Source organism: Sapajus apella, unplaced genomic scaffold (assembly GCF_009761245.1).
Source record: "Sapajus apella isolate SASKATOON/1434 unplaced genomic scaffold, GSC_monkey_1.0 scaffold163, whole genome shotgun sequence".
Taxonomy (NCBI): domain Eukaryota; kingdom Metazoa; phylum Chordata; class Mammalia; order Primates; family Cebidae; genus Sapajus; species Sapajus apella.
Window position 1 is genome coordinate 663415 of NW_022437103.1, and position 21482 is coordinate 684896.

Genomic DNA, 21482 nt, shown 5'->3' on the forward strand with positions numbered 1-21482 from the left:
CAATAGATTCAGAGAAAGCCTTTGACAAAAATCAACAGATCTTTATGCTAAAAACTCTCAATAAACTAGGTATCGATGGAACATATCTCAAAATAATAAAAGCTATCTACTACAAACCAACAGCCAATATCATACTAAATGGGCAAAAACTGGAAGCATTCCCTTTGAAAACTGGCGCTAGACAAGGATGCCCTCTCTCACCATTCCTATTCAACATAGTATTGGAAGTTCTGGCCAGAGCAATCTGGCAAGAAAAAGAAATAAAGCATATTCAATTAGGAAAAGAGGAAGTCAAATTGTCTCTATTCGCAGACATGATTGTATGTTTAGAAGACCCCATTGTCTCAGCCCAAAATCTCCTTAAGATGATAAGCAACTTTAGCAAAGTCTCATGATTCAATTTATACTTTTAAATAGTTTACTGAGATTTTGGTTTGGAACACAGTAAATCTACAGATTTGTTTAACACTAATTTAAATCTTAAAAAGAATGATGAGGCAGGTGATCACTCAGGAGTTTGAGACCAGATTGAAAAACATGACAAATTCCTAACTGTATGAAAAAATACAAAAATTTAGCTGGGTGTGGTGGTGCCCACCTGTATTTCCAGCTACTCAGGGGGCTGAGGTGGGAGAATTGAGCCCAGGAGGTTGATACTTCAGTGAGCAGTTACTGTGCCACTGCACTCCAGGCTGGGTGACAGAGTGAGACCTTGTCTCAAAAAATAAAACAGTAATAAAAATAAATAATATTCCATTTCAAGGTACTATATGTATCTCTATATTTCAATTTTTACATTTTCTCAACCAAATTTTATAGTTTTCAGTGCACAGAGTTTATATGTATTTTTCCAGATTTATCCATATTTTAAATGTAATTATAAGTGATACTATATTTTGTTTCAATTTCTAAATATTTGCTGCTGGTCTATAGAAATATCATTTATTTTTGTAAAGTAATTGTTTTTTGTGCTGCAATATTTTTTATCACTTTTATTAATTCTAGAAACTTTTGCATCGGCTCCACAGAATTTTCTACATAAATCATTATGTCACTTGTAAATAAGGCATTTTTACTTATTTTGTAATCAAGATGTATTTAATTTCTGTCTTGACCTATTGCATTAACTAGACTCTCCTGAATAATGTCGAATAGATGAGCCCTGCAGAGAGACATAATTTTAATTGTTCCTTTCTAATTTCGGTGCCTCTAATTTCCTTTTCCTGTCTTATTGTACTGGTTGGAAATTTCAGCACTATTTTAAAAAACAGTGGTGAGAATGGACATCTTTACCTTGTTTCTAATTTTAGACAAAGTTTTCAGTCTTTCAGCATTAAGTATGATATTACCTGTAGGTTTTTAATACACTTCATTGTCCTGTTGAAAACATTTATATCCAACTTTTATCAGGGATGAATACTGATTCTTGTCAAATGCTCTTTCTGCATCTGTTGAGATAATTTTTATAGGTCCGTTATTATGGTGAATCACATTATTTGATATTAAATATGAATAGATCTTGCATTCCTGTGAAAAGCCTCCTTGGTCATAACACATTTTTCTGTTTGTGCATTACTGTATTTGCTTTACTCAAGTTTTTGTTAATAAGTTTTATATATAAATTTATTAAGGATATTGGTGTGCAACTTTTGTTTTTCTTATAATGCCTTTATCTGGTATTGGTGTCAGAGTATTGCTGACCTCATAGAATGTGCTAGGAAGTATTCCCTTTCCTTCAATTTTCTGGAAGGGTTTGTGCGAAATTGTCATGATTATATCCTTGAAGGTTTGATAAAATTTATGAAATCATAAGTGCTTGGGTTTGTGTGTATGTGTCTGTGTGAATGTTAAAAAAAAAACCTACAAATTGAATTTCTTTAAAAAAAATAGGAATTTTAAAACGATCTATTTCTTCCTGAGTGAGTTTTGGCAGCTTGTGTCTTTCCAGGAATTTCTCTCTTGTATCTAAGTCATTGGATTCATTGGCAGTAACTTGTCAAAATATTTAGTACCCCTTTAAAACTATAGTGATGTCGCCTTCCACTTCTAAAATTGATAATTTATGTCTTCTTCCTCTTCCCCCATCAGGCCAGTCTAGCTAAAAGATTATTAGTTTTACTGACTTTTTCAAAGAAGCTTTTTGTCTTTTTTTTCCTTTTACCTGCCTTGAGTTTTGTATGCTCTTATTTTTGTCATTTGCTAAGGTGAAAGCTTGAGTTATTATCTGTTCTTCATTTTTTTTTTTTTAATAAAATTTCAGCTGTTTTTAGATTAGTTGCAGGGAGTACATGTGTAGGGTTGATACATGGCAATACTGGACCCAGGTAGTGAACGCAGTGCCCAATATACACTGTGAAGTACCATGTAGTCATAAAAAAGAATGAAATCATGTCATTTGCAGCAACATGGATAGAGCTGAGGGACATAATCCTAACTGAACTAACACAGAAAGCCAAATACTGCATGTTCTCACTTATAAGTGGTAGCTAAATATTCAGCACACATAGACATGAAGACGGGAATGATAGACACTGAAGATTGTCAGAGACAGGACAGAAGAAGAGGAGTGTGAGTTGAAAGGCTGCCTACTGGGTACTATGCTCACTAGTTGTTTCCCCTGTTGTTCAGTTATTTCAATGATTTAACTCTAGTTTTTACGATTTCCTTACTTTATTTTTTTAATCTGTTCTTTTTTTAAAAAAGCTGTGATCATTGAATTGATAACACTCTTATTTTAAAATATCAGTGCTTAATGATAAACTGCCCTTAAATATAAATTTTACTGTGTGTATTCAAGATATTCCACATAAAGTTATGGTATACGTGTAGGTAGTAAAATGGTTACTATTGAAACAAAGTAACATATCTATCACCTTACATAGTTGCCTTTTTTTGTTTTTGTGTCAGGAACAGCAAAAATCTACTCATTCAGCATGAATCTCAAATACAGCATAATTTTATTACCCATAGTCCTCAGGTAGTACATTAGACCAGAAGACTTGTTCATCCTACGTATTTGTTGCTTTGTATCTTCTGACCTTCATCTCCCCATTTCCTTCAAAACTCCTTCCCTCTCCACCCTTGGCAACCACTGTTTTGTTCTCTCTGTATATTTGATTTTTCTTAAGATTCCACATATAAATGAGATTATACAATATTTTTCTTTCTTTGTCCAGCTTATTTCACTATTTCACTTAGTATAATGTCATCCAGGTTTATCTATAATGTGGCAAATGGTAAGGTCACATTCTTTGTATATGTATTACAGTTTCAGTTTCTTTTTCTTTTCTTTTTTGTTTTTTTTGAGACAGAGTCTCTCTGTCACCAGGCGCCAGGCTGAAGTGCAGTGGCACAATCTTGGCTAACTGCAACCTCCACCTCCTGGGTTCAAGCAATTCTCCTGCCTCAGCCTCCCGAGAAGCTGGGACTACAGGCGAGCGCCACTACGCCCAGCTAATTTTTGTATTTTTAGTAGAGACGGGGTTTCACCATGTTGGCCAGAATAGTCTCAATCTCTTGACCTCGTGATCTGCCCACCTCGGCTTCCCAAAGTGCTGGGATTACATGTGTGAGCCACCACGCCTGGCCCAGTTTCAGTTTCTTTATCCATTAATTCCTTAACACACGTTTAAGCTGTTTCCACGTCTTGGCTACTGTGCATAATGCTGCAATGAATACAGGAGTCCAGATATCTTTATGATAGGAAAGGATTTAATTTCCTTCTGGCATAAACCCTGAAGAAGGATTGCTGGGTCTTATGGTAGTTCTATTTTTGATTTCTTTAGGTGCTTCCATACTGTTTTCCATCATGACTGTAATTTGATATGTTGTGTTTTCATCATCATTCAGTTTTAAATTACCCATTTCCCATTTCGATCTCTTTTTTACCCATGCATTATTTAGAAGTACAATTCAGAGAGAGAATTAAATGCAAATGGGGGAATAAACATCCACACTAGAGCTTGCTCTGGAGCCCAGCTCAGTGTGGATAGTCAGGCAGAAAATCAATAAACAAGAGTCGAGTGCGGCAGGTCACAGTGGCAATGGACAATGATAACATTATTTTTAGAAAGAGGATTTCACCATGGGTGAGAAATTATAAAACAGGTCAGAGTCCTCATAAATTGGAACACTGATTACTAAATAATTTAAATAAACAGACTTGTAAATGTGCAGAATCAAAGAAGTAATCCTGGAAGACCCTGTTCTGCTGAAGAGGAGGTGGCTAAAAAGGGAAATGTATCTCTAGGTGGGTTGGTGGTAAATGAAGAAGGAAGCATTTAGAGGGAGTTCACAATTCTATCAAAAAAAAAAAAAAAAGAAAAAGAAAAGAGAGAGAGAGAGAGAGAGAGAGAGAGAATTGATCAATCAGAAGACATTTTAGCTTCCTCCATTCATGATTTTTATCCCCAAAGGAATTCTCTCTGCGCCGAGAGAGAAGGATGCTCTTGAACTGGGAAACCTAGTAGCCTTTCTAAAAGTTTTTACTCTCCCCATCTAAAGGGGATCAATTGCTGATTTAGTAAAATAGGATACATTTAAAAGGAAAGAAAATAAGAGGCAGAAGTCACACAAACAAGCATAAATAGAAAGTGAGATGCAATATCATTAAATAAATGATAAAATATTTCTCTAAAACAAAAATGAAACAGAAAAAAACTGTAACATAATAGGTTAACAAAAATGAAATACTATTAAACAAGAATTTGCAGATATTAAAGAGCTTCTTGATCAAAATTTAAGACTTTGAGTTAAAATTAAAAACCCAGAAGAAAAATGACCCATATATATATATATATACATATATGTATATGTAAAATAAGAACTGATCAAATTCAGGACAGAATTTGTAAGAAAAGAATAGTCTAAGAAACGAAGAATAAATAATATGTTTCCATAGGATAATGAAGTGAAATAATAAAACAGAATAAAAAGAAATAAATACAATTAAGATAGAGGTTAAAAGAATCAGAAAATACAAACGGAAGATAGGCAATGAATATCCAGAATACCTATTATTGGAATCTCTGAAGCAGAAAGACAAAATATGAAATGCAACTAATATTTATAACTGCAATTTTAAAAGTTTGTAAATGAAAGAGATCTGTATCTGTATATTAATATGTTACCTTGTATGTTTGGAAAATTAACCAGTAATGTTCGACTCAGATATATCCTTGTGAAAGTTTTACAATTTAAAGATAAGGATAAGAAAATACCCTCTGGGCCTCCATGCAAAAGGGATCATATGGCGAGAGAAGGAACGAGAATCACATTGGCATCAAAATGCTTTCCAGCAATCTGCAAAGCAAGAACAAAGAGAAACAATGTGTTCAAGAAACTTGAGGAAAGAAAGAGCCAAAGCCTTTATGTCCACATACACTGTTCTCCAAGTTATCAGAGCTTAAAATTTTTTTTTTTTAATATTCAAAACTCCAGGAATACCATCACAGAGCTCTTTCTGAACACACCCTGAGAGATAAGCTTCATCTTTACCAAGAGCGATAGGTTGTACTTCAGCAAAAGGCCAGTGAAGACCATGAGCATTGAACCTGTCCCAAGGAAGGTCCAGGCTCTGTTTTGCTTGACCTCTAAACCAGCTTGACTTTCAGAAATGCAGCCCAAGTGAACAGACCTAGGATGAACCAGGCAGGGATGTGAGTGCAGGCTGTGTGCAAGCTGCTCAGTTGTAAAAAACAAACTAAAAACATATTGCTCATTTCGATAGGAAAATATGTTCTTCGTGGATTCCTTCCCCAGCTGTGGCTGCTTAAGATAGCAGACAGTCCAATGACGGCAATGAAAAACGAAGAGGGCAGAAAGCTGCAGCCTGCCCATGAAAATTTGCAGAGGAGAATTTGTGAATTTCAGGCAGACAGGCAGGAGCAGACTGCCTTGTGCAGAGAAATCAACAAAGAAGGTGAGAGATTCTAATTGTTTTTGGCATTCTTCCCTTGGGTATTTGAATCCCTCTACTGGTTGACAAAGACAGCATTCTGTACCCTTCCATATTATATTAAATTTGCAGGAGGATGTGCTCTTTGGATTTCATAAACATCCAAAGCCCACATAGCATTTTTTGGTGCCGGTAATATTCAGGTAAAATCCTGAATGGTTTTAAGTAAATCCCTCTGTTTAACTTCATGTACTATAAACCCTACTATATAAAGTGTGTCCTTGTACTAGAAGAATCGGCGTCATTGGGGAGCTTGTTAGAAATGTGAATCTGTCTGCATTTTTAAAGTGTGTCTCAAACTTGAATATACATACGAAGTGTCTGGGGATCTTGTTAAAAAGCAGATTTTGGCTCAGAAGTCTAGGGTGGGGCCTGAGATTCTGTATTTCTAACAAGCTCTCAGGTGATTTCATCCCTGCAGGTCCTTGTACCACACCAGATTACTTATACTTAATTCCCTTCCTGAGTATTTGTTAAAGACTTTTTTCTTATATCCCCTGGCAAACTAGTGTCCTGTATTTCTCTATAAATGCCTAATAAGAGTAATAAGGTACCGAAACTGGAGAGACTCTCCTGTTACTCTTCTGAGGACCCAGGCCTAGGTATTGTCTGCTGTGATTGTTTTCGACTAGATTTCCCTTTGCTGGTATTATTAGGAATTCACAAAGGGTCACAAATCGCATTTGCCATAGCTATCCTGAAGTGTTTAACGATCTTGTTTATAGCATAGATTTAAGAGAGGGCTCACTCTTAATGTATAGGATAATTTATTTTGCAAGACATCAGTAGGAATATAATCAAGAATAATCTAACAAGCAATATATATATATATATATATATATGGCCCCTTTTTTTTTTTTTTTTTGAGATAGAATTTCATTCCCATCGCCCAAGCTGGAAGGAGAATAATGGTGTGATCTCACCTCATTGAAACCTCTGCCTCCTGGGCTCAAGTGATTCTCCTGTCTCAGCTTCTTGAGTAGTTGGGACTACAGGCACATACCACCAAACCCAGGTAATTTTTGTATTTTTTGTAGAGATAGGGTTTTTGCCTGGTATCAAACTCCTGAGCTCAAGTGATCTGTCCACCTCAGCCTCCCAAAGTGCTGGCATTACAGGAATGAGCCACTGCACCAGATCCAAAATAGGGCTTCTTGATCTTGATCACTTTTGTAATGATACGAGGCCTTTACAAATGCAGTTTTCTGGGCCTCAACTCAGAGATATTGAATCAGAACGGGGGAAGGTAACAAGTATTTTCATTTTATGGGGGTTGTCTGGGCATGGTGGCACACACATTCCAGGTACTCAGGAGGCTAAGGCAGGAAAATTGCTTGAGCCAGGAGTTTGAAGCTACAGTGAGCTATGATTGTGCCATTGCACTCCAGCCTAGGTAACAAAGTGAGACCTCATCTCTAAAAAATAAATAGTAAACAAATGAAAATAAAAAATTCATGGATGATTTTCATGCGTAGCCAGTTGAGAACAAAGCTCTGTGTAAATAATTCTTCTAGTGTTGTATAAACTGGTAGTACAAGGTCAAAGAGACAGCAAATGGGCAAAGATAGAAAGAATATAGAAGATGCAAATAGCCCAATTAACAAGTTCAGTCGGATGGAGAAACAGAACTATGCACTCAGTAATTGGAAACTACATTTTTTTTTCAAACACACATTAATAATTACCAAAATTGTCCATGTACTGGGATATTAATCAAACTTCACTCAACAAATGTAAAAGAATGATTAGCACACAAATCATAATTCCTGTCAATAACGTAATTTCATTATATTTCAACAATAAAAGCATTTTTTTACTTCAAAAGTCCTACATGTTTAGAAATTAAAAATACACACTTCTACATAATACATAGGTCAAAAAAATCATAATAAATATTAGAAAATATTTAGAGTGAAAAAATAAAACTACTAAATATTGAAGTCTGTCAAATGCAGAGAAGCAGTAATTCAAGAGAAACTTGAAAGTTTAAGTTTCATATTAGGAAAAAAGAAAATGTGAAAATCTGTACACTAAAAATTCAACTTAAGAAATTTGAAAGTAAATGTCAAACTATAGACCAAAAAAAAAAAAAAAAAAAGAAAGAAAAGAAAAGAAATATAATGCCCAGTTAGTTTTTTAAAAAAATCACTTGAAAATATTCAAAAAGATTGAATAAAGGAGAAATAAAATTAATATTAAGAATTTAAAAAAGGAGGGCATGCCAAAATATATAATAGAGATTACAAATTAATAAGGTCACACAGGGTACTTTATAAACTTGAAAAAGAAAGCAAAATTACTAGAAAGTACAATTCATTAAAATTGAGCCAAAAAGGAAAAAATATAAATTAAACCAGTAACTAAAAAATATCTGCAGTGAAAATACTAAAACAAAAACAGGCCAGGCGCAGTGGCTCACGCCTGTAATCCCAGCATTTTGGGAGGCCGAGGTGGGTGGATCACGAGGTCAAGAGATCGAGACCATCCTGGTCAACATGGTGAAACCCCGTCTCTACTAAAACTACAAAAAATTAGCTGGGCATGGTGGCGCATACCTGTAATCCCAGCTACTCAGGAGGCTGAGGCAGGAGAATTGCCTGAACCCAGGAGGCGGAGGTTGCAGTGAGCCGAGATCGCACCATTGCACTCCAGCCTGGGTAACAAGAGCGAAACTCCGTCTCAAAAACAAAAACAAAACAAAAACAAAAACAAAAACAAAAAACAAAAACAATGGCAGCAACAAAAGACTGAGAGTTTTGCATTTGAATTGTACCAAATGCTGAAGTAACAGACAATTCTAAGAGTAAGCATATTCCACTAGAGAATATAATTTTATTTTATAAGAATAACAACAAAGCCATATGAGGACAGTATAAGAAACAAAATTATAGGCCAATCCCACTCATGAATTGGGAGCAAAAGCCTAAAAATATTTGTCAAATAAATCCATAGTATATAGAAAGATAATGTATCGTGTCTGATACAGGTTATCCAGGGAAGCATGGATAACTTAACATTAGAGCACCTGTTACTGTATTTCACCACATGAAGGACTAAAGGAGAAAAACACATCAATAGATTCAGAGAATCTACCCATAGTGTTCACATGTAGTCAGTAATAAAACCCTTAGAAAACTAATAATAGAAGGGAGCTCCTGAATCTCATAAAGGATATCTATTAATAACTGACTGCATGTAAGTTATTCAGTAATAAAAATCTAGAACAGTTTCCTTTAAAACCAGAAGCAATATACATAGCTTTAGTCTTCTGGAGATCCTAGCCAGTACAATAAAACAAGAATAGAATTAAAATTTATGAAAGCAGAAGAAAATTGTTACCAGTTATATATGATATAAATGTAAATATAGCTAACCTTAAAGATTCTATAGTTGAATATTTATAAATAATAAGAATGATTTTGAAAGTTTGCTATACATATATTCTAGATCCAAAAATAAATCATATTTTATGCCAGCAACAAAGAATAAAAAATGTCATTATTTTAAAAGATGGATTTAATAAGAGCCACCAAAAATGTAATGAACCAAGAATACATTTAACAGAGACTATAGAGATCTACATTGACAAAATTATAAAATTTTATGGGAAGACATTAAATCACATTAAATTCGATGAAGAGATATACCACGTTTATGGAAAGGAAGACTGAATACGTTTAAAATGTCAATTCACCCCCAAAGGACATACACATTTTTTTTTTTTTACGTAAGTAATAATACTGAGATAGTTTTTTTTTTTGGAAACTGACAAGCTGATTCTAAATTTTTTTTTAAGAGAACAATGTCATGTAAAGCTACAGCATATTTCAAAAGGAAGAAAAAGGCTGAGGGATAGTGCCCTAGTAGATATTGCAACTTGTATGCTTGAGCAATAAGTATTACTAGCAAAGAGATACACAAAATCAACAGAACATAATTTAGAGCCCAGCAACAGAAAAATTTGAATTGTGATAGAGTCAGCATTTCAGACTTTTAAGAAATCTTAGAGTGAGTGTTTTTTTTTTTCCAAGATGGCAGATTAGAGGTTTCAGTGTGCTTCAGCCACTTGGAAATAGCAAAATAGTATGTAAAGATCAACTCTACAAGACTTTACTCAAGAAAGACAATGGAAATTCATCAGAATAGTGAAGGACGCCTCAAAGCTTGTAAAGAGAACAAGGACAAAATGGACAAAGCAGCCACTGTATAGTGTTTCGCTGACAAAGTGAGTGAAGCCTAAGTACGTGAGAGGAGTAGCCAGTCTCACTAGGGATTGGTGCAACCCAGTCCAAGGGAGAACACCCTGTTTCTCCCAAGCCCAAGAATTAGCATGGGGAAGGGCTGAGAGGCAGAGAGAGGAAATGATACCAGAAAAAGCTGCAGGCATTTTCCCAGATATGGACTGAGAGAAGGATGCTATTTTTAATCTGGGATGATACAGCCAATGTTTGGCAATGGTGGCCACTGCAGACATTTTAGTCTTTGGCCGGAGATTAGAGTGCTTGCTCTGTAGCAGGAGAAGGACCCCTACAGTCAGAATTGAGTAGCGAGTGTGGAGAGTGTCCCAGCAGTACGTATGGAATTAGGCTCTTTCCTGTTGCAGTCCTGGAATGGGGGGAGAGATGATAAAGGGTGGTTCTCCTAGGTGGCGTGACTTGCATTCAGGGACAGCTTTGCCACATGGAGCCAGTCTTCATGTGCCACTGCTGGGTACTCCAGCCTGCTCCCTTGGTCATTTGGGGGAGAGTGCTGCACCAGGTATCAGGAGAGGGAGGGAGGCATATCCCATTTATCTTGAAATCTAATCGTTGTGAGGACTGCCTCTAAGGGTGGGAGGTGGACGCCACCCACAAAAGCCCAAGGAAACAAGAGCACAGCACCAACTGCTGAAGATGCAACACCAAAGGCCAGGAACAGACTTGCAATGGGGGTCATCTCTTGACCCCAGCCCTCCTGGCAAGTGCACTGTTGTGGACATGGCAGCAGTTCTTCTCATTAGAGTTTTAGGAGTGTGAGCTGAAAGAGGCACTTACTGGGCTTTTCCAGTTGCTCCATCTCTGCTCAAGACCAGCTGTGCTGGGGAGGGTGATTTTTGACTTCTCCCATAGCACCCCCATCTGCACTAAGGGTGATCGCATGCAGAATAAGTCTCCAACTGGCTACTACTCTTAAGTGCCATCCACTGGACAGCAGCCGGAATTACGCCATCAAGCAAAAATATTTTCCTACACCAAGCAATGTCTGAGAAAGCCAATATAGTAAACTATCTGAAACCAAGAAACCCATACATAGCTGTGGGCCTCTGAGAGTGCTCAGAAATGAAGCCTATCAATCATATACAACATACACCACAGTTATACCCTCAAGAGAAAAAAGAATAAAAAATAAAAAAGTACCATCCAAATGATGGCAAATTCAAAAAAAGAAATGTCAGCACCCTGAGATAAGAAGGTACTTGTGTAAGAACTCTGAAAATACAAAAAGCCAGTGTGTTTTTTCACCTCTGAAGGAACACAATAGCTTCCTAGAAATGGATTCTAATCAAAATGAAATGTTTGAAATGACAGATACACAACTCAGAACATGGGAGGCAAGAAAACGAGACCCAAGAGAAAGCTGAAATCCAACACAAAGAAAACAGAAAAATGATTCAGGATTTGAAAGATGACCTAGCTATATTAAGAAAGAAACAAACAGAACTTCTGGAATTGAAAAATTTACTATAGGAATTTCAAAATATAGTTGGAAATCTTAGCAACAGACTAGACAAAGCAGAATAAAGAATTCCAGAGCTCTGAGACCTGTCCTTTGTATCAACCCATTCAGACACAAATAAAGAAAAAAAGTTACAAAAGAATTAACAAAGCTCTTGAGAAATATGGGATAATGTAAAGTGATCAAATCTACCACTTATTGTCATTCCAGAGAGAATAAGATAAATCCAACAACTTGGATAACATATTTGAAGATATAATTCAGGAAAATTTCCCTGGTTTTGATAGAGAGGTTGACATGCAGACACAAGAAATCACAAGGACTCCTGTAAGATACTATGCAAGATGCCTCCCCAAGGCACATAATTGTCAGAATATCCATGGTCAACGCAAAGGGAAAAGTCCTTAAGGTGGCTGGAGAAAAGGACCATATTACCTATAAAGGAAAACCTGTCAGACTAACAGCACACTTCTCAGCAGAAACTTTACAAATGAGAAGACATTTAGGGCACATTTTTAGCATTCCTAAAGAAAATAAATGCCAGACAATTATTTCATATCTCACCAAAATAAGCTTCATAAATGAAAGAGGAAGAAAATTTTTCCTAGACAAGCAATTGCTAAAGGAATTTGTCACCACCAAACTGGCCAGAAAAAAGATGCTTAAGGGAGCTTTAAACATGGAAACAAAAGAATGATACTTGCCACCACAAAAGCACATGTAAGCATACAGTCCACATGCCTTATAAAGCAACTACACAAATAAGACCACAAAGCTACTAGCTAACAACACTACAACAGGTATAAAGCTTCACACATCAGTGTTAACCTTGAATGCAAATGGCCTACACACTACATTTAAAAAACAGAGAGTGACAAATTGAATTAAAAAGACTTAATCTTTCTACTCTCTTCAAGAGACCTATCTCACATGTAATTGACCCAAATAGGCTCAAAGTAAAGGGATGGGAAAAAAAAACTATCATGCAAATGGAAAATAAAAAAGAGCAGAGGTCACTACCCTTGTACCAAATAAAATGGACATTAAACCAACATTAGTTAACTAAAAGAACAAATAAGGACATTACTTAATGACAAAGCGTTCAAATCAGTGAAAGATTTAACTATTCTGAGTATATATGTCCCCAACATTGGAGCACCCAGATTCAAAAAACAATTACTTATTGACTTAGGAAAAGATTTAGACAGCCACACAATAATAGTGGGGTCTCCAACACCCCAATGACAGCATTAGACAGATCACTGAGGTAGAAAATTAACAAAAGGGAGGATCCAAGATGGCCAAATAGAAACAGCTCTGGAGTGCAGCTCCCAGTGAGAACAATGCAGAGGGTGAGTGATCACCACATTTCCAAATGAGTTTTTACTGCAGACCAAGGGAGATTCCTGGGCAGAAAAGCACCATGAGTTTCCAGCATGGCTGTTTCAGCCGGTGCCATGAGTTTCCACACAAAAACTCACACAAATCTGGGTGGCTGTTTCAACTGGTGCTTGGAACACCTAGGAGACAGAGCCATCCATTCAACTGAAAAAGAGGGGGCTGAAACAGGAAGCCAGGTGATCTGGCTCAGTAGGTCAAAGCCCCACAAAGCCCCACAAGACTAGCAATCTGAAACACTCTGGATTGAGAGTTTCACAGCAAGTACAGCTGGACCTGGGATGGTCCAGCTTGGTAGGGGGAAGGATATCCACCATTATCAAGGCAGTCCAACATTACTGAGTCAGTCCACTATAACCGAGGCATTCTACCATTACTGAGGCAGACCGCCATTACCAAGGCAGTTCTAACTGTACCTCTGTAAACAAAATGGCAAGGAAGTTTACACAGCAGCTGGGCAGAGTCTGTGGCAGCTCAGCAACACCTCTGCTGATAGACTGTGACTAGACTTGCTGGACAGGGCATCTCTGAAAACAGGCAGCAGCACATCAGGAACTTATAAATAAAGCCCCACCTTCCCACGACAGCACACTTGGGAAAAGAGGTGGTTATGCGTACCACTGTAGCAGACTTAAACGTACCTGCCCAGCAGCTCTGAATGGAACAATGGAGCTCCCAGCACTGCACTTGAGCTCCTATAAGGGACCGACTGTCTCCTCGAGCAGCTCCCTGACCCCTATATGTCCAAAGAGGTGTCTCATAAAGAAGAGCTCAGGCTGACATCTGGTAGATACCCTTCTGGGATGAAAATAACAGAAGAAGAAACCGGCAAAAACCCTTACTGTTCTGTAGCCCCTGTGAGTGATCCCTAGGCAAACAGGGTCTGGAGTGACCCTCCAGCAGTCCTACAACAGAGGGGCCTGTTAGAAAGAAAACTAAAAAAACAGATAGAAATAGCTTTGTTGATGTCCATTCAGAGACCCCATCTGAAAGTCACCAACTACAGAGACCAAGGGTAGATAAATCCAAAAAGATAGGAAAAAACCAGTGCAAAAAGTATGAAAACACCAAAAACTGGAACATCTCTCCTCCTCCAAGGGATCACAACTCCTCACCAGCAAGGGAACAAAGCTGGATGGAGAATGAGTCTGATGAATTGACTGAAAGAGCCTTCAGAATGTGGGTAATTACAGACTTATTTGAGCTGAAAGAACATGTTCTAACCCAATGCAAAGAAATTAAGAACCTTGAAAAAAGGTTAGATGAAATGCTAACTAGAACAAAAAGCTTAGAGAAGAATATAAACAACTTGAAGGAGCTGAAAAACACAGCACAAGAACCTTGCAAAGCATACACAAGTTTCAACAGCCAAATTGACAAAGCAGAAGAAAGAATATCAGAGATTGAAGATCAACTCAATGAAATAAACTAGAAGGCAAGATTAGAGAAAAAAAGAGCAAAAAGAAATGGACAAAGCCTCCAAGAAATACGGGATTATGTGAAAAGACCTAATCTACATTTGATATGTGTACCTGAGTGTGACAGAGAGAAGGATTCCAAGCCGAAACACCCTTCAGGATATTATCCAGAAGAACTTCTCCAACCTAACAAGGCAGGCCATTGTTCAAATATAGGAAATACAGAGAACACCACAAAGATATTCCTCAAGAAGAGCAACCCCAAGGCATATAATCGTCAGATTCACCAGGGTTGAAATGAAGTAAAAAATGCTAAGGGAAGCCAGAGAGAAATGTCAGTTTACCCACAAAGGGAAGCTCATCAAACTCACAGCGGATCTCTCAGCAGAAACCCTACAAGCCAGAAGAGAGTGGGGACCAATATTCAGCATCCTTAAAGTAAAGAGCTTTCAACCCAGAATTTCATATCCAGCCAAACTAAGCTTCATAAGTGAAGGAGAAATAAAATCCATTATGAACAAGCAATTGCTGAGAGATTTTGTCACCACCAGGCCTGCCTTACAAGAACTCCTGAAAGAAGCTCTAAACATGGAAAGGAACAACGAGTACCAGCCACTCCAAAAATATACCAGATGGTAAAGACCATCGACATAATGAAGAAACTGTGCCAACTCATGGACAACACCACTAGCTAGCATCAAAATGGCAAGATCAAACTCATGTATAAAAATATTAACCATAAATGTAAATGGGATAAATGCCCTAATCAAAAGACACAGACTGGCAAATTGGATAAAAATTCAAGACCCATCTATGTGCCATACTCAGGAAACCCATCTCACATGCAAGGACACACATAGGCTAAAAATAAAGGGATGGAAGAATATTTACCAAGCAAATGGAGAGAGAGAGAGAAAAAAAAAGCAGGAGTTGAAAACCTAGTCTCTGTTAAAATGGACTTTAAACGAACAAAGATCAAAAGAGACAAAGAAGAGCATTACATAATGGTAGAAGGATCAATGCAACAAGAAGAGCTAATGATCCTAAATATAAACTCACACAATATAGAAGCACCCAGGTACCTAAAGCAAGTTTCAACAAACAACAAAGAGACTTAGACAGAATAATAGTGGGAGACTTTAACTTTCCACTGTCAATATTAGATATATCAACAAGACAAAATTAACAAGGATATCCAGGACTTGAACTCAGATCTGGACCAAGTGGAACTAATAGACATCTACAGAATGCTCCACCCCAAATCCACAGAATATACATTTTTCTCAGCACCCCATTGCACCTACTCCAAAATTGACCACATAATTGGAAGTAAATCACTCCTCAGCAAATGCAAAAGAACAGAAATCATAACAACCAGTCTCTCAGACCACAGTGCAATCAAATTAGAACTCAGGTAAGAAACTGACTCAGAACTGAACAACTTCATGGAAACTGAACAACTGGCTCCTGAATGTCCACTGGATAAACAATAAAATGAAGGCAGAGATAAAGATGTTCTTCGAAACTAACGAGAATGAAAACACAGTGTACCAGAATCTCTGGGACATATTTAAAGCAGTGTCTAGAGGGAGATTTATAGCAATAAATGCCCACGTGAAAAGTGAGAAAAGATCTAAAATTGACACTCTATCATCAAAATTGAAAGAGCTAGAGGAGCAAGATAAAAAAAAGAAACCTCAAAAGCTAGCATAAGACAAGAAATAACTAAGATCAGAGCAGAACTGAAGGAGACAAAGACACAAAAATCCCTTCAAAAAATCAAAGAGCTAGTTTTTTGAAAAGATCAACAAAATAGACAGGCCACTAGCCAGATTAATAATAATTAAAAAAAAAATGAGTGAGAGAGAAGTAAATAGATACAATAAAAAAGATAAAGGAGATAACACCGCTGATTCCACAGAAATACAAACTACCATCAGAGATTACTACAAACAACTCTATGCACATAAACCAGTAAACCTGGAAGAAATGAATAAATTCCTGGACATTTGCACCCTCCCAAGCCTAAACTGAGAAGAAGTTGAAACCCTGAATAGACCAATAACAAGGGCTGAAGTTGAGGCAGCAATTAATAGCCTACCAACCAAAAAAAGTCCAGGTCCTGATGAGTTTACAGGTGAATTCTACCAGATATACAAAGAGGAGTTGGTACCACTCCTTCTGAAACGATTCCAAACAACATAAAAAGAAGGAATCCTAGCTTGGTGTAGCGGCTCACACCTGTAATCCAAGCATATTGGAGGCCAAGGCGGGAGGATCACCTGAGGTCAGGAGTTCAAGCCCAGCCTGATCAACATGATGAAACCTCATCTTAAAAAAAAATAAATAAATAAAAAGGCAATCCTTCCCACATCATTTTATGAGACCAACATCATCCTGTTACCAAAACCTGGCAGAGACTGAAAAGAAAAAAAAAAAAAGAAAACTTCAGGCCAATATCCATGATTAACATAGATGCAAAAATCTTCAATAAGATACTGGCAAACCAATTGCAACAGCACATCAAAAAGCAAATCCATTATAATCAAGTAGGCTTCATCCTGGGGATACAAGCCTGGTTCAACATATGCAAGTCTATAAATGTAATACACCACATAAACAGAACCAAAGGAAAAAAACACATGATTATTTCACTAGATTCAGAGAAGGCCTTCAACAAAATTCAACAGCCCTTTGTGCTAAAAACTCTCAATAAACTAGGTATCAATAGAATGTATTTCAAAATAATAGAAGCTATTTATGACAAACTCACAGCCAATATCATACTGAATGGGCAAATACTGGAAGCATTCCCTTTGAAATCCAGTACTAGACAAGGATGCCCTCTCTCACCACTCATATTCAATACAGTATTGGAAGTTCTGGCCAGAGAAATCAGGCAAGAAAAAAAATAAATAAATAAAGGTATTTAATTAAGAATGGAGGAAGTCAAATTGTCTCTATTTGCAGATGACATGATTGTATATTTAAAAGACCCAATTGTCTCAGCCCAAAATCTCCTGAAACTGATAAGCAAATTCAGCAAAGTCTCAGGATACAAAATAAATGTGCAAAATCACAAGCATTCCTATACACCAATAGCAGACTAACAGAAAGCCAAATCATGAGCAAACTCCCATTCACAATTGCTACAAAGAGAATAAAATACCTAGGAATACAACTAACAAAGGATGTAAAGGACTTCTTCAAGGAGAACTACAAACCACTGCTCAAGGAAATAAGAGAGGACACAAATAGATGGGAAAACATTCCATGCTTATGGTTAGGAAGAATCATTATCCTGAATATGGCCATACTGCCCAAAGTAATTTATAGATTCAATGCTATCCCCATCAAACTACCTATGGCCTTCTTTATAGAACTGGAAAAAAAAAAAAAACACCTTAAATTTTATATGGAACCAATAAAGAGCCCGCATAGCAAAGTCAATTCTAAGCAAAAAGAACTGAGCTCGAGGGATCATGCCAGCTGACCTCAAACTATACTACAAGGCTACAGTAATCAAAACAGCATGGTACTGGTATCAAAACAGATATATAGACTAACGGAGCAGAACAGAAGCCTCAGAGGAAATACCACACATCTACAACCATCTGATCTTTGACAAACCTCACAAAAACAAGCAATGGGAAAAGGATTCCCTGTTTAATAAATGGTGTTGGGATAACTGGCTAGCCATGTGCAGAAAGCAGAAGCTGGACCCCTTCCTGACACCTTACACTAAAATTAACTCCAGATGGATTAAAGACTTAAGCATAAGACCTAACACCATAAAAACCCTAGGAGAAAACCTAGACAAAACCATTCAGGACATAGGCAAAGACATGGACTTTATCACTAAAACAACAAAAGCATTGGTAACAAAAGCCAAAATGGACAAATGGGATCTAATTAAACTCCAGAGCTTCTGTACAGCAAAGGAAACAATCATTAGAGTGAACCTACAACCAACAGAATGGGAAAAAATTTTTGCAATCTATCCATCTGACAAAGGACTAATATCCAGAATCTACAAAAAACTAAAACAGTTTTATAAGAAAAAAACAAACAAACCCATTCAAAAGTGGGTGAAGGATATGAATAGACACTTTTCAAAAGAAGACATATATGAGGCCAACAAGCATATGAAGTAATGCTTATCATAACTGGTCATTAGATAAATGCAAACCAAAACCACATTGAGGTACCATCTCATGCCAGTTAGAATGGCAATCATAAAAAGTCTGGAGACAACAGATGCTGGAGAGGATTTGGAGAAATAGGAACACTTTTACACTGTTAGTGGGAGTGTAAATTAGTTCAATCATTGTTGAAGACAGTGTGGCGATTCCTCAAGGATCTAAAAATAGAAATTCCATTTGGCCCAGCAATCCCATTACTGGGTAAAGGATTATAAATCATTCTATTACAAAGAAACATGCACATGTATGTTCACTGTGGCACTGTTTATGATAGCAATGACCTGGAACCAATCCAAATGCCCATCAATGATAGACTGGACAAAGAAAATGTGGCACATATTCACCATGGAGTACTATGCAGCCATAAAAACGATGAGTTTGTGTCCTTTGCAGGGACATGGATGAATCTGGAAACCATCATTTTCAGCAAACTGACACAAGAACAGAAAATCAAATATCGTGTGTTCTCACTCTTAGTCAGGTGTTGAACAATGAGAACACATGGGCACAGGGAGGGGAGCACTACACACTGGGGTCTGTTGGGGGTGGCTAGAGGAGGGACAGCAGTGAGGTGGGGAGTTTGGGGAGGGATAACATGGGAAGAAATGCCAGATATAGGTGATGGGGGAATGGAGACAGCAAACCACATTGCCATGTATGGACCTATGCAAAAATCCTGAATGACTGCACATGTATGGAAGAACCTAAAGTACAATTAAAAAAAAAAAAAGAAAAATTAACAAAAAAAGTCTCGACATAAATTTACCACTTGACCAATAGGACCTAATAGACATCTACAGAACACTTCACGCAACAACTACAGAATATACATTATTCTCTTTTGCACAAAGAACATGTGCTTGACTGACAACAGGCTTAGTTGTAAAGCAAGCCTCAATAGATTAAAAAGAAGGAATTATATCAAGCATATTCTCAGACCACAATGGAATAAAAATAGGAATCAATACCAATAGGAACTCTCAAAATCACACAATTACATGGAAACTAACCAACTTGTTCTTGAATTGGTTTTGGTTAAATAACAAAATTAAGGCAGAAAGCAAAAAATTATTTGAAATGAATACATCCAACCATGAAGGTAAATGTTCTCTATGAGAGAAACATCATACCAAAACCTCTGAGAAATTGCAAAAGCAATATTCTGAGGAGAGTTTATAGTGCAAAATATCTACATCAAGAAGATGGAAAGATCTCAAGATAGCAATCTAAAATCACACATACAAGAACTAGAAAAATGAGAAGAAACCAAAGCTTACAAAAGAAAAGAAATAACTAAAATCAGAGTGTTGGGGTTTAGGGGTTCAGGGGAGCCCTCAGTTCCCCTGAGAAGAAGTTTCTTCAGGTTCTTGGTCTATCACTCCCCAAGAATGGGAGAGGAGACCACGGTGTAGTGCACTCGTAAAAGTAAATGCCAGATTCTAAAGTGTTTGTAGAAAGTGATTTATTTAGGTAAATGAAGAGAAAAAGGAGGAGGAGAGAGAAAGAGCTAGTTCTCATACTGAATGAGAGAAAGAAAAGCTGCTGTCACACTGAGTGAGAAGGGCGCCCAGAGGGAGAAAACCAGAGAAGGAAAACTCCCCTCACACTTAGTGAGAGAATCCAGAAAGATGAAATCCAGGAGAGGAAAGACAGCTTCCACACTGGATGGAAGGGGACCCCAGAGGGGAAATCCAGGGGGGGAAGGAGTTTCCACTATGTGGGAAGGGATTCCAGAGAGCTGGAAATCTGGCGTGGATGAAGGAGCAGGGGAATTTATCCTGGGAGAAATTCCCACCTTCCCCAGTTCCTCTGGCCAATGAAAGGAGTCCCTTAAATTTCCGCTGGGGTGATTGACTCTTAGTTTCTTCCCGTGCCAGTGAAATTTAAACATAAACCGTTAAATCTCCCAGATGGAGAGAGATGGAAGGGGAGCATTGAGCTTTGAAGTTCTTGCCCTTTAAACTACGCCCCCTTGTGGACCTGGAAAGAGAACACATTCCCTCAAGAGCAGAACTAAATAAAATTGAGACAAAAAATACACAAAAGATAAATAAAACAAAAGACTGATTATTTGAAAGCACTGACCGCTAGATTAACAACAAAAAAAGATCCGAATAACTACAATCAGAAAGGACAAAAGTGACAACTTACAACTGATCCCACAGAGACTATTACAAACACCTCCATGCACACAAACTAGAAAATCTAGAGAAAATGAATACATTTCTAGTAATATGCAATCTCCCAAGATTGTATAAGGAACACATTGAAATTGTGAACAAATAATGAACTCTGCAAATGAATCAGTAATAAAAACTTACCAACCCAAAAAAGCTCTGGACCAGATGGATTCATGGCTGAATTCTACCAGACATACAAAGAAGAGCTAAAACCAGTATCATTCTGCTACCCAAATTTAGCAAAGACAACAAAACAAAAACACTAGAGGCTAATATCCCTAAGGAACATAGTTGTAAAAAATCATTGACAGGCCCAGTATGGTGGTGCATGCCTGTAATCCCAGCACTTTGGGAGGCTGAGGTTGACAGATCACAAGGTCAAGAGATTGAGACCATCCTGGACAACATGGTGAAACCCCATCTCTACTAAAAATACAAAAATTTAGCTGGGTGTGGTGTTGTGCACCTATTGTCCCAGCTACTCAAGAAGCTGAGACAGGAGAATCCCTTGAACCCTGAAGGCAGAGGTTGCAGTGAACCAAGATCATGCCACTGCATTCTAGCCTGGCAACCAAGCAAGACTCTGTCTCAAAAAAAAAAAAAAAAAAAAAGA